The 12,968-nt window shown below is 40.4% G+C and overlaps 1 pseudogene; it reads right to left on the reverse strand.

Moving 5' to 3' along the window:
• Window positions 1-1,525: 1,525 nt before the first annotated feature.
• Window positions 1,526-12,968, reverse strand: part of LOC149141473 (putative CoA ligase CCL7) — a 47,386-nt pseudogene continuing 35,943 nt past the window's right edge.

Below are 12,968 nucleotides of genomic sequence, written 5' to 3' on the forward strand. Positions count from 1 at the left end.
CTTTCTTAACCAAAGCTACCTATGAGAAGTCATTTTTCAAAGGCCCTGCTCATAATTTTGTTGTACCTGCAGAACAAAAAGCTTATAAGCAGAAGCAACTAGTAGCAGATCCCATCATCCTCAAAGCTCCAACCATAAAGGTAAGAGGCCTTGAAGGTTCCCCTTCTTCTTTTAGTTTTCAGTCAGAAATTCAGAAGCCAAGAATACCCATGCCTCTGATTGAACCAGTGAAGAATGAGTCCTTCAAGAAATCCATCCTTGAAGACCCTGAACCTAAAGCCAACCTAGCTTCCAATGACTATGCAAATCTGCAAATTGACCAACATGTTGTTAACGACAACCCAATGATCAAAAAGGGTGAAATCGCTTCCCCATCATCTGATGTTCCTCTGTTTGTTCAAGAGGCAATCCCTCATAATTGTCCCCTAGGCGCTGAGGCCAGCCATAATTCAATGCCCAAGGCTGATGTTGACAATCTCAGTCTTAATGTTCTGAAACCTGCCCAGGTGGAATCCACACAGCTTGAAAGGGTAGTTTGCCAGATCACAGAGGAAGAAGGTGCGCAGATTTGGCACACCTCCTTGGATGGGGTTTGTTTTAAGAAAGCTATGGGAGCGGGTGAGGTCTTTGTGTCCCCCACACAAGAATACATCGGTTCACCATTTATATTAATTGTGCAGGCCACAAAGGACACGGTTGAGTACACAACAGCCATTGTTATTTAGTAGGTGTGCAAAAGCTTCCACGAAGAACATCCAAGGATGAGAGCATGCAAGGGGGGGGGGGGTGAAATACAAACCATCTCTACCTGATGAGGTCAAATGCCCTAAACTTTTTGAGGTAGATGATCAAATAAACCTGATTTTTCAAATCTTCGACGAGCTGGCTGACAGGCATATTGACCAAGAGAAGGAGAAACAATTTTGATGGCCAGTAAATGAGCGTTTTTTGAAGGCCTTAAATTTGTAAATATGTTGTTTTATTAGTTTTTAGTATAAGCTCAGTTAGACTCCATGCCCAATGGAACACTAGGAAATTTTGCTATTTTGTTTTCACACAAAAGGCAGTGGTCTACAAGTTCTTGAGATCTCACAGGGAGGATCTCATCCCCAGAAGGAGCCAGTGTTAGCTCTGCTACATGTTGTTGATGTTCGAGGAGCAGGAGTGAGCTCAGTCCTTGGTTTTGCTAAAAGGAGGCCTCTGCCGGTCATTCTCACCTTCTTCGTTCCCTCTTGCCCTCTCCCTTCATCTCCATATCCTATGCCCTTTTGATTAAAAACAAACATGTAAAACTCTGCTTTTCTTAGGCCACGGGCACTTAAACCCCATAAGACCGCTTCCACACGACCCCGCACTTCCGTTACCCATCGTCATCCTTTGATCACAGCCGTTGATTGTCCCGATCCAACAGTCCCTCGCCACAAATAGCCTGCCCATCTGTTTCCCACCGTCCAATAACTTCCGCCACGATCGGACGGCAGTCGCTCCTCTCACGCCTTCGAACCACCCGCACGATAACTTGCGATCAAAGTGGTTTTCGCTTGTCCCCGCCGCCACGCATCATGCCTTGACTCGTATCACTCGCCCTTGTACGATTACCACCCTGTGCCCCGAGGCGGCACGATAAATACCGCTCACAGTCAAAACCGTCCTCCCCGCTCATTAACCCCTGTGCATCTGCGACTCCTGATGACCGTTGGATTTGTCCACCCGAAGATCCAACAGCCTCTGTCCACCCTACTTCCATACCTCCTGGTACTCCTTGCCAAGCATTGTCTGCTGTCCATTTGCGCGATCTAACAGCCGATATTCCTCCTCCATTCGTCCCAACTGTCCACATCCTTAACCATTCCATACTACAGAAAGGACGAAGATGGCCAGCATCCAGTACTTGGCACAGTAGCTCCTCAACAACCGCATTTAACAGGAAGGATGGCCGAGAAGGAAAAGGACCAGCCTCGAGCAGATAAACACATTTAGTAGTTAAGGAATTGTATCCTTTACGACACTCCAACCACCTGAAAGTACAGCAGAGCGCCTGAGAAGATCGGATTTGTTCACTGAAGCAGGCAAATTGCACCAGAAGCTCTTCCAGGCAGTTAAAGCGATTGGTGGTCAATTATGACCCCTCCATGCCCAGAATAGCAGAACATCTTTGTAATGAAACTCTATATATACCCAGAAGCAAAATGTAATAAGGGTTGATGGTTGTTGTTTTGATGTAAGGTTCAACTTCTAGAGATTGTAATTGCTTTGATACTTGCAGCGTCTCGTCTTCATTTTCAGCGGATACAAGCTTCTTTTGTTGTTAATTTCTCACTTTCCATCTCTTTTCTGTTTTAGGCTGTGCTTGATATGCATTCTTCCTGAAATCTGAATGTTTAGAATTAGAAGAGCTGTCATCCTACCTCTGTGTTTAAATCTTGCATGTATCAGTGAATGTGCTAATCAGGTTTCTTTTCACTTAGTGACAGAGATTTGTCATCCTGTCTGTACACTAAGGAATTAGATTTGCAAACCTTTTTATTGGTTGCAGCCAGCCATCACAGGGTCCTGTGCATCTGTTGGTGTGGTCAGTATTCTCCATATTCACCCAATCCTTAAACTGTGAGTAATTGGTGGTCTAAAGCCTTATAGTCTGGGGGTGTTCACGCATGTCTAGATTCAAGCAAAGTAGGAGTGGTTATCTGGCTTGAACAAGCATCATTCCTTCCATTCATCCATTTCCAACATTAAGTTGAGTTTGTAATGTTCCCGAGCATCTTCGAGCTACAACCTAGGAGAGTTTCTTGGGGTGATAACAGGTCCTGAAGCTGATGTTGAATGTTTGTATGGCATGTTTCCATTAGTTCCACTTCCTTAATATGGCTTGGGAGGTCGAATCATATCATAGTGGCCTCTCGTCGCATGTTTTCCTTGGCTGGTCGGTTTCTTGGGTAGATGTGGGAGGAGGGTGTTACAATGATGGAAAAATTTGCCCAGATCCTTCATTGGATGCCCACAAGTGATGCATCTTCATATGGAAGCCACTCTGGAGGCATCACTCCCTTCAAGGTACAAGTTAAATTTGATATTCCAATATTTGAAGGACAAACAGATGTAGACGTCGTAGATAGATGGTTAAATCTATTGTAAGAATATTTTTGTATTCATGATTTTTCCAGTAGGGAAAAGAAAAAAATTTCACTCCTCAAATCTACCCCCCACGTCAAGGATTGCTGGGAAACCTACTCTAAGCATAAGGATGAGAGGGACCCCTCATTGTTTTCACCCACACCCACTTGGAACTCTTTCCAAGACGTCATCAAGGAGCGGTATTACCCTGTTAGGAGCTATGAAGATAACATAAATTGGACCACACTACGACAGAGAAGGGACCAAGACGTGTCGTAGTTCACAAATATTTTTCATACCCTTCGCACAAAGTTGGGTATCAAGGATTCTGAGTGACATCTAGCACTCAAGTATTATGGTTGTCTGCACAAATACATCCAAGACGAGATGGACTTCCTAGACATCTCCTCGCTTGGCATCGCCTAACGATGCGCTGTTAAGATCGAGCAGAGGTTAAAACAGAAGAAGCGAGACTTTGGATCTGCGAATCTGAAGCAAGGGAAAGGTGCCGCCAAACTGCAGAAGAATGGACAAAGCCAAGGTGGGGTGATCCAGGACAATCCGTCGAAGACACAAGAAAAGAACAACACCACGAAGATGAAGAAGGACACAGGGAAGTGGTGTGAGTTCCATAAGAGCCCCACTCACAACACAAGTGAGTGTTGAGCCAAGCACTCATTGGTGGCTGAGCTAAAAGCTTCAAAATTAGATGCATGTTCTGACTCTGAGTCAAAACTTGACCAGGGGAATGACAAAGGGAAGTAGATTATTGATGCGGAGCCCAGCACCATTGTTTCCACCACCAAGATCGAGAAGATTGAACTCAAAGATCCAGAGGAGGTGGAACATCTCTTCCACTCACAGTTGTGAGTGAAGGGTTTTTCATTGCAATTCATTATCGGCAGCGGGAACCAAAAGAACCTCATTTCAGTAGAGGTCATGAAGCATTTGGGCCTACTGACCACACCACACCTACAGCCGTACATCATCTAGTGGCTTCACCAAGGATGAGATATTCGCGTCAACCAACAGTGCTACCTTCCATACAGCATCAAACCCTTCATGGATGAGGTATTATGTGATGTTGCTCCTCTTGAAGTTTTTGATATACTATTAGGCCAACCATACTTGTGGAAGAATCATACTATATATGAGTCGAGGCCTCGCACTGTTATTATTTCTTTGAATAATAAGTTCTACAGGATACTGGAGGTAGCCCCGCCTACACCATCTCTTTGATCTCTGCTAAGCAATGTAGTAAGATCATCTCCCAGACTATGAATTTTTTATTTCTTTCTTATTTTCTCTCAAAGTAAGGGTAAGATCATAACCACATCCATGGCCCCCGAGAAGGGTTCCTCTACGCAGCAGAAGAAGGTGGATACAGTTGTGGAAGAATATAGGGACATCTTCTCCTCACCCACAGGGGTACCCTTGCACTGTCAGGTCAAGCATTCGATCAATCTGACTCCCGGATCACCTCTACCCAGTGAGCCAATATATCATCGCTCCATTCTAGAAAAATGAATAGATCAAGTGGAAAATCCAAGAATTGCTACAAAAATGGCACATTCGACCAAGTGCCTCGCCTTGTGGGAGCTCAATTGTACTTGTACAAAATAAGGATGGGACTTGGAGGCTCTACATTGATTATCAGGCACTAAACAAAATCACTGTCAGGAACAAGTATTCAATCCCACGAATTGATGACCTTTTAGACCAACTCAAGGGGGCCAAGTATTTCAGCAAGATCGATCTGAAGTCTGGTTATCACCAATTTCTAACAGAGCCCACAAATGTATGGAAAACTATCTTCTAATCCAAGGAATGCATTTTTGAATGGTTGGTTATGCCCTTAGGGTTGGCAAATGCCCCTGCTACTTTTATGAGGCTAATAGATGACATCTTGCAGCTTGTTGATGCCTAGAAATGTCCTGGCTCAACACGTGAGACATTGTTCGATCAAAGTCACGATTAGACTCTTTTCCGTTGAGATAGAAATCTTGATTGGTTCAAATGGTTTTCCAGTGACATGTGTCTTAGACTAGTCTAAGTTAACCTAACCTAACTAGTATGTACAATATACACAAAGACAACCTTCAATTTCTTTATGAGTGGTAATTATCAAGATTAACATACTAAAGGGAAAAAGGAGTAATTGGTATGATATCAGTTGGGTTAGATCATCCTTTATGGTTTGACTAAAACAAGGGCTCAGTCTAACCACTGTGAGGCTTGCTCCTACGTAAAAAGACTTAAAGAATAAAACAATCAAATGCAACTAGTTTTACTATGCAAAAGAACCTAAGAGGAAACCTATCTTGACTAAGCACGAGATAGCCTCGTCCCTCGTCAAGAGCTAAAGTGTTCTAATATGAAGGGGAAGAACTGTGTTTGATCTTAGGCTGAAGGTTCACTCGCAAATCCCAAAGCAATTTGTAGATCTACAAATGTCTTTAGAACATACATGAATAAAACAAGCCTGATAGAAAACTACAAAGATGACTTTATTTACATACTTGAAATCAATTATAAAATGAGTTAATTATAAATTTTATATAAGTAGAACGAATAATCTTCTCTACTCGATAAAGCAACACTAAAAATAATTTGTAAAAATAAATAAATAATTATCTATCTTACAAACAAATTCCATTTAACTCATTTTTTTAATGAAAACAAATAACAAGACTGCTCGTTTCTTTTGTTATAAACAAAATCTATTTTTCAAAAAAAAACATTAAATGCCATGTAATAATATATTAATATACCATTATAAAAATATCATTTAACATGCATATGAGAGCAATTATATATATATATATATATATAAAAGTTAATCACAGCACAACAGGTTAAAATAAAAAATAAAATAACAGACATGGCATTTACACAAAACAGACATGGCATTTACACAAAATATATATTAAAATATTAGAAAGAAACGGTCTTATGATTTTTCTCCATATACAAATCTTATACGCAGGACAAAGATACCAAAGCCATATAAATTATGACTGAGGATAAATATAGGTATCCCATGGAAGATAGAATGCAATTTGCGCATCCCCAACAAGCCGAGTTGACTCCTCCTTTTACTCCGTTCTTCTTCTCTTTCTCTGCGTTTTACCTCCTCCTTACATTGATTTTCGAAACCCTCTCCAAAAAATTCTGAATCCCAATTTCTCTATGTCGCTCCTCCTCCCCAATTTCTCTATGTCGCTCCTCCTCCCCTCCACTCTTACAGAACCATCATTTTCTTTATAAGGATTACAGATCCCTCTAATCTCAAAACTGGCGCGATTCCCTTCAATTGAAACTGGAAAATACATTTTCCTTCTTATCGTTTTCGGATGCTGCTTGGATGGATGTTGTTCGGATTTCGTTTCTCTGTGCGGATTTTAAGCCTTGATGCCTGAAGGTTGGTTCAACTTCAGCAACATTCTCCTGCAAGTTGAGCGCTATTTATGTGAACCTCCAGCCATCGAAAAAAAAGTGTAATTGAAACAATTGGAGGCGCAATGTGCTGGGAATAAGATTTGCTTGGAATTATCGTGGAACATAATCATAAATATATAATATATACAACATATTATATTACGTGCTACGACAAACTCTGATTGGTTGGAGGTATGGTTTCGAGAAACCATCGTGGGAAGGTTCGATGGTCATGAGCCATTGCATGGGCCATTACGTTGCCATAACGTTGAGCCTTCTAAAAACAACTATTTGAACTTGACATATTAAAATTGTTTTGAATATCCCTTTGCATTAAAAAGTTTATAAGGTTTTGGCATTAAAGAATGTTTAAAAAAATTGCTTTGAATATCCCTTTGCATTAAAAAGTTTATAAGGTTTTGGCATCAAAGGATGTTTAAATGCTTGTGGCATTAAGTAACTCTGAATCATGCCCTTCGGTGCATGGTTCTGTGTTTACAATACAATACATTGAATGTATGATGCATGGTTATTGGTTTTTTTATTTTATTTTATTTTCTTTTAAATATATATACATAAGTGCCAATACATAATCATAAATATATAATATATACAACATATTATATTACATAACAAAAATCATGAAGTTTACTAATATATTAATAATTAATAAAAGTCATATTAATAATAATATATATTAAATTCATATCAATATAATATGTTATTTTAAAAATATATATATCTATATATATACATGAAAAATTCATAAAGTTTATTAATATATTAATAATTAATAAAAGCCATATTAATAATAATATATGTTAAAGTTATATCAATGTAATATGTTATTCTTAAAACATATATATATACACGTTCACATATGTTTAAATCATGGGAATGAAATTTGAGGTGAAGGCCAAAGTAAGACTCAACAACAATAATCACTGCAACAAGGTGCCATAAAAAATAATTAAATTTTCAAAGGGATGCATCTACATTTTGTGTCAAATAAAAACACCAAGATCATTCACTCTCAAGAATTAAGTGACCAAAAGGTGATGTTAAAGGTAAATCCAATTGAGGTGATGTGAAGGAAATGCCATCAAGCACACCAAATGCACAATGTCAGGTGACATGGAAAAATGAGACCAATGATGCAAGTGTCGCTCTGAGGAGAGGAATAAAAACGTGAAGTGAAAACAAGTGTCGTAAAAAAAAAGCCATAAAACGGAAAACGACACTTTAGACGAACGTAAGCAAGACCAAAAGCAAGCAAAATGAGAAGCAAATTGATAATAAAAAAAGCAGAAGGGTCCCCATTTATTGTAAAAATGCGAAGCCAAAATGGGGGTTGTTACAGCTACAACAACTGGCGACAAACTGGAAGAACCAGTTATCTTTGTTTACATCAAAAGAAAGAGAAAAATGATTAGATTTTAAATAAGAGAAACTTGTAAATTAAGAAAAAAATAAATAAATAAATCCTTATGATCACTAAATAATAGGAAAAGAGATCTTAAAAATACTTTGCAATCTATCTTCATCCAGAATAAAACAAAATCAAAGTTATGTGAAGAGAAGGATTAAGAATTGACTACTTAGCAACATCTAATACCAATCAAATGCATGCTTTGTTCATATTTGACTTCCTTAACCCGACATCGCTTCGCTGCCAGCAAGTGTCCATAGCCCCAACAAAGTTGTCATAGCATCATGCATGCATTTACCCACTACCAGCGAGCGTCCATAGCCCCGACATGTTTACATACACTTCCCACAACTCTCTTTTACCACCCTTTTTATTATTAATTTAGAAAATTGTTTTTAGTATATTAACTTGCAATTGAGTGAAGAGAATGGGGTGATGCAGAAAATTATGTAAAAAGCACTACATATCATGGCTTTTAATTTTCTTTTTCATCTTATGATTTGTTGAAATGTGGCAACAAGAATATTCCATTTTAATTTGTCCTTGAATTAAAATTCGAATTTAGTCTCACCAGTTGCTTGGAAAATAATTAATTAATTCATCTTGAGTTAATTAGTTGGAGAAATTTAAGCTAGAAGTTTTTGTGAAGTCATGCAATAGTTATCCCTTTGATTAAGGAAATTATCCCTTAGTTGAGAAGATAAGGATGAGTTTTATTTCAATTGTAATTAGTTAGCTCAGTGAATTAAGTTAAGTCCAGTTAAATTAGTTCCAAACAGTTTGAGGAACTAATTGTGAGTTCAGTCAGTCAATGCATGCATGCATGAAACTAGTGTACTCCAAACCACTGAATATTCTCTCGTAAATAACTCATACATGTCGGTTTAGACAAAGACCCAGTTGAGATTAAAGGTAGGGACAGTGTACTATCAATTGCAAGGATTTTCCTATAAGAAAATCTCTTGCATGCAGAAGGAATTCATTCCTTGATATTTGCGATGTTTTACAGCGTTTTGGAGCAATGTGTGAGATCAGTGACACACAAGGTTACAACTGGAACACCCAGGGAAAACAGCGCAAGGAAATAGGAGGCTTGGAGGATAGAGGAGAAGATATATGAGTTGTCTAGCCTATCTATGAGCAGTGTGAGGGATTGTACTGAGAGCTGGATAGCTGTGAGAGCTAAACCTATGTAATCCTGAGATATTTCCACTTGTATGATAATACAGATAGTAGGGTTTTTGGCTGAGGCTTTCCCTAGAGTATTCTTCTGTGTTTCATGTGTATTGGTTCTTCTTCTCTGTTATATGTGTTATGTTTGATCTTGCTCAAATCGATTAAGCTTCTGCAAGCTTGATTGTAGAAGTAGATTAAGTATTTTGCTTTAGTATATTGCATAATCAGGTTAATCTACAGCGAGAATTTCTACATGGTATCAAAGAAAAGGTGATTAGAGTTGTGAATAGTATACTGAGAAGGGAAATTCGAAGTTTGAAGTTCTTGATTGCAGGTACAAAATCGAATTCTTATCACACCTCAAAGTTCACCAATGGCATTCAATGGCTTAAGACTTGAGTATGCACTGGATGGCAGCTCGAATTACATAGCATGGAAGGATCGCATGGAAGCGGTATTAGAAGACAATGGTTTGAAGGATTTCATTGATCAAGAAATCCCCAAGCCAGCTGCAGCTAATGCACAAGAATTGGCTGAATGGAAGAAGTGTGTGGTGAAGGCGAGAAGGATTCTTCTGGAGGGAGTTTGAGACCATATTTTCTCAAGTATTCATGGGAAGGAGACTCCGTTTTCAATGTGAAAGACATTTAAGGACCTATATCAGAACAGTAGCGACTATAGGAAACTAGCGCTCAAGGGTAAGCTTCAGAAAATCAAGTGTGAGAAGGGCGACACTATTTCTACATATCTGAACAAGCTCACCACCTACAGAGATGAGCTTGGTAGTGTGGGAATAACGACAGCCGATGATGATATGGTGAGCCTTGCTCTCCTCGGTCTTCTAAAGAGTTGGCATAGCTACCAGGACTCTGTGAATGGAAGAGAGAAACTGCCGGATTGGGAACGACTGTGGTCGGATCTGATGTAGGAGGAGATCAGGAAGAGCACAAGAGATGGTTCTTCATCTAAGCATGATGATGAAGAAAATCTAGCCTTAGCAAGTAAGGCAAAGAAATGGAAAGGGAAGGCTTCCCATTCCAAATCTAATTCTTCCCATGGAGAAAAGAAGATTGACAAATCTAAAGTGAGATGCTTTAATTGTCATGAGGTGGGCCATTATGAAGCTAATTGTCCATTGAAGAAATACAAGAAGGGATCCTCGAAAGGATTAGAAGGTGAAGCACTGGCCTCTCAGTTCGAATTGGATTTTACCCTCATCACATGCATGGTTTCATCGATGGTGGGTTGTGTTTGGTATCTGGATAGTGGAGCCTCATTCCACATGACCGGCGATAAAATTTTATTCAATACCTTGGAGGAGAAAGACCTCAAGATGCGCATAGAGATGGGTGATGATGGAAAGTACTGTGTTTCAGGAGAAGGCACGGTTTCTTTTCAGAGGGAGCATGGAGCTCCTCTCACCCTGACTGATGTAAAGTATGTGCCTGGACTGAAGAAGAACTTGGTATCGGTTGTGATGTTGGAGGACAAAGGCTACAATGTTGTCTTCAGTAAAGGAAAGGCATTCCTGAGACACATTGCCATGGGTCAGACCAAGAGGATTGGGATTCGAGTGAAGAATATCTATAAGCTAGAGGTAGATGACTGTGTTGCATTGAGTTCGAAAGCAAAATTGGTGCAAAGCCAAGACATTGGCGAGTTATGGAATATAGGCGGTTGGGCCACTTACATTATGGGGCCTTGAAGATAATGCAGCAGATCTCTATCGGACTTCCCAAAGGTAAACTTGAGTAAGTGGACACATGCAAAGGTTGCACCTTTGGAAAGTATGCCAAGTCTTCCTTTCATGGTCGAGACAGTCGAGCTGAAGCAATCATGGAGCAAGTTCATATTGATGTGTGTGGACCATTCTTGACAGCAACCACCACGAGAAAAAGGTATTATGTGATTTTTATTGATGATTTTTCTCGTAAATGCTGGATTTATTTCATGTAGAAGAAGGATCAAACCTTCTCAAAGTTTTGTGAGCTCAAAGCTTTGGTTGAGAAAGAATCAAGGAAGAAGATGAAGGCCTTGAGAAGCGACAATGGTGGAGAGTATGTCTCTCAAGAGTTTAAGGACTTCTGTGTAGCGAAAGGAATTAAACGGGAGTTGACGACACCTCATAACCCACAGCATAATGGGGTGGCCGAGAGGAAGAACAGAACAATTGTGGGGGAAACTCGGGCGATGTTGCATGACTAAGGCCTACCACTTCATTTGTGAGCTGAGGCATGCAACACAACGGTCTATTTGCAGAATAGAAGCCTGCATCGCATTCTTGGGATGAAGACACCAGAGGAAGCTTTCTCTAAGAAGAGACCAGATGTGGGTCACTTCGGGATCTTTGGCTCATCAGTATATTTCCATGTGACCAAGGATGCCCGAAAGAAACTTGAGCCGACAGTTGAGTTGGGGATACTTGTGGGGTACACTGATACACCCCACAACTATCGGATGTACTTTCCTACCAGTCAGAGGACAATGGTTTGCAGAGATCTCAAGTTTGATGAGCAGAAGGCCATGCGAGTTTCCCTTGAGAGGGAGCTCCAAATATAGGTTGTGGAGGAAATTTTGGTTCCTAAGGAGGAGGAGGAGCCTCATACTGATGCAGAGCAGCCGCATGTAGAGGTTCCGAGAGTGGAGACATCCACTCAAGTAGAGTCTTCCAGAGAGGGACGGAAGTGCATAAGAGAAGCTGACAGATTGTTGTCGAATACGAGAGAGAATGTGGGATAACCATCTTCTCAGCGCAGACAGAGGAGGTCACCTGATAGGTACATTGGATACATGGCCTTTATTGGGGAATGTGTTGAGACCGAGCCATCCTCCTTTGAGGAAGCAGTGCAGCAGCCAATTTGGGTTGATGCTATGGTGGAGGAGTATGACTCCATAGTTCGAAACAGTGTTTTGGATGTGGCTCCAAGATCGGAGGACAAGTCAGTTGTGAGTTCCTGTTGGCTTTACAAGGTAAAGCAAGTTGTTGATGGTAGTGTGGAGAAACATAAGGCAAGATTTGTTACCCATGGTTTCTCATAGGTCGAGGGGATCGACTATGATGAGACTTTTGCCCCTGTAGCAAGGTACTCATCTATCAAATCGATGTTGGCACTATCAGCACAGATGGGTTGGAAGATCAATCAGATGGATATGAATACTGCATTCCTCAATGGAAAGATTGAGGAAGAGGTGTACATAGAGCATCCAGAAGGTTTTGAGACCTTCAATTATGAGTCATATGTGTGCCAACTCAAGAGAGCCTTGTACGGGCTGAAGCAAGCACCTCGTGCTTGGTACAACAGGATCGACAACTACTTCATCGGGTTGGGCTTCACAAAGAGTGAAGCAAATGTGAACCTGTACCACATCATGGTAAAAGGTAAGTAGTTGATCATTGTTCTTTATGTTGATGATCTCATATTGACAGGTGATGATCAGTTGATCATGTATTGCAAGGAGGACCTTGCAAGAGAATTCGAGATGAAAGACATGGGTCTCATGCACTACTTCCTTGGCATGGAAGTATGGCAGAAGGATGGGAAGTTATTTGTGTCTCAAGGCAAGTATGCCAATGAGATACTCAGGAGATTCCACATGGAGAAGTGCAAGCCCATGCAGACTCCTCTAGCAGGTAACTGAAGGAAGGAGGATGCTACTTCAGGAGAAGTAGCAGAGGCTACCGTGTATCGATATCTTGTGGTTTCACTGATGTACTTAGTGAACACACGACCAAATTTGTGCTATGCGATGAACCAACTGAGTCAAGCTATCGTTCAACCTACTAAGATGTTTTGGAAGGCAGCTAAGCATG

Source organism: Pinus tabuliformis, chromosome X, assembly GCF_031772625.1.
Source record: "Pinus tabuliformis cultivar Carrire ecotype Pingquan chromosome X, CPIR1, whole genome shotgun sequence".
In the NCBI taxonomy this organism is placed as follows: Eukaryota; Viridiplantae; Streptophyta; class Pinopsida; order Pinales; family Pinaceae; genus Pinus; species Pinus tabuliformis.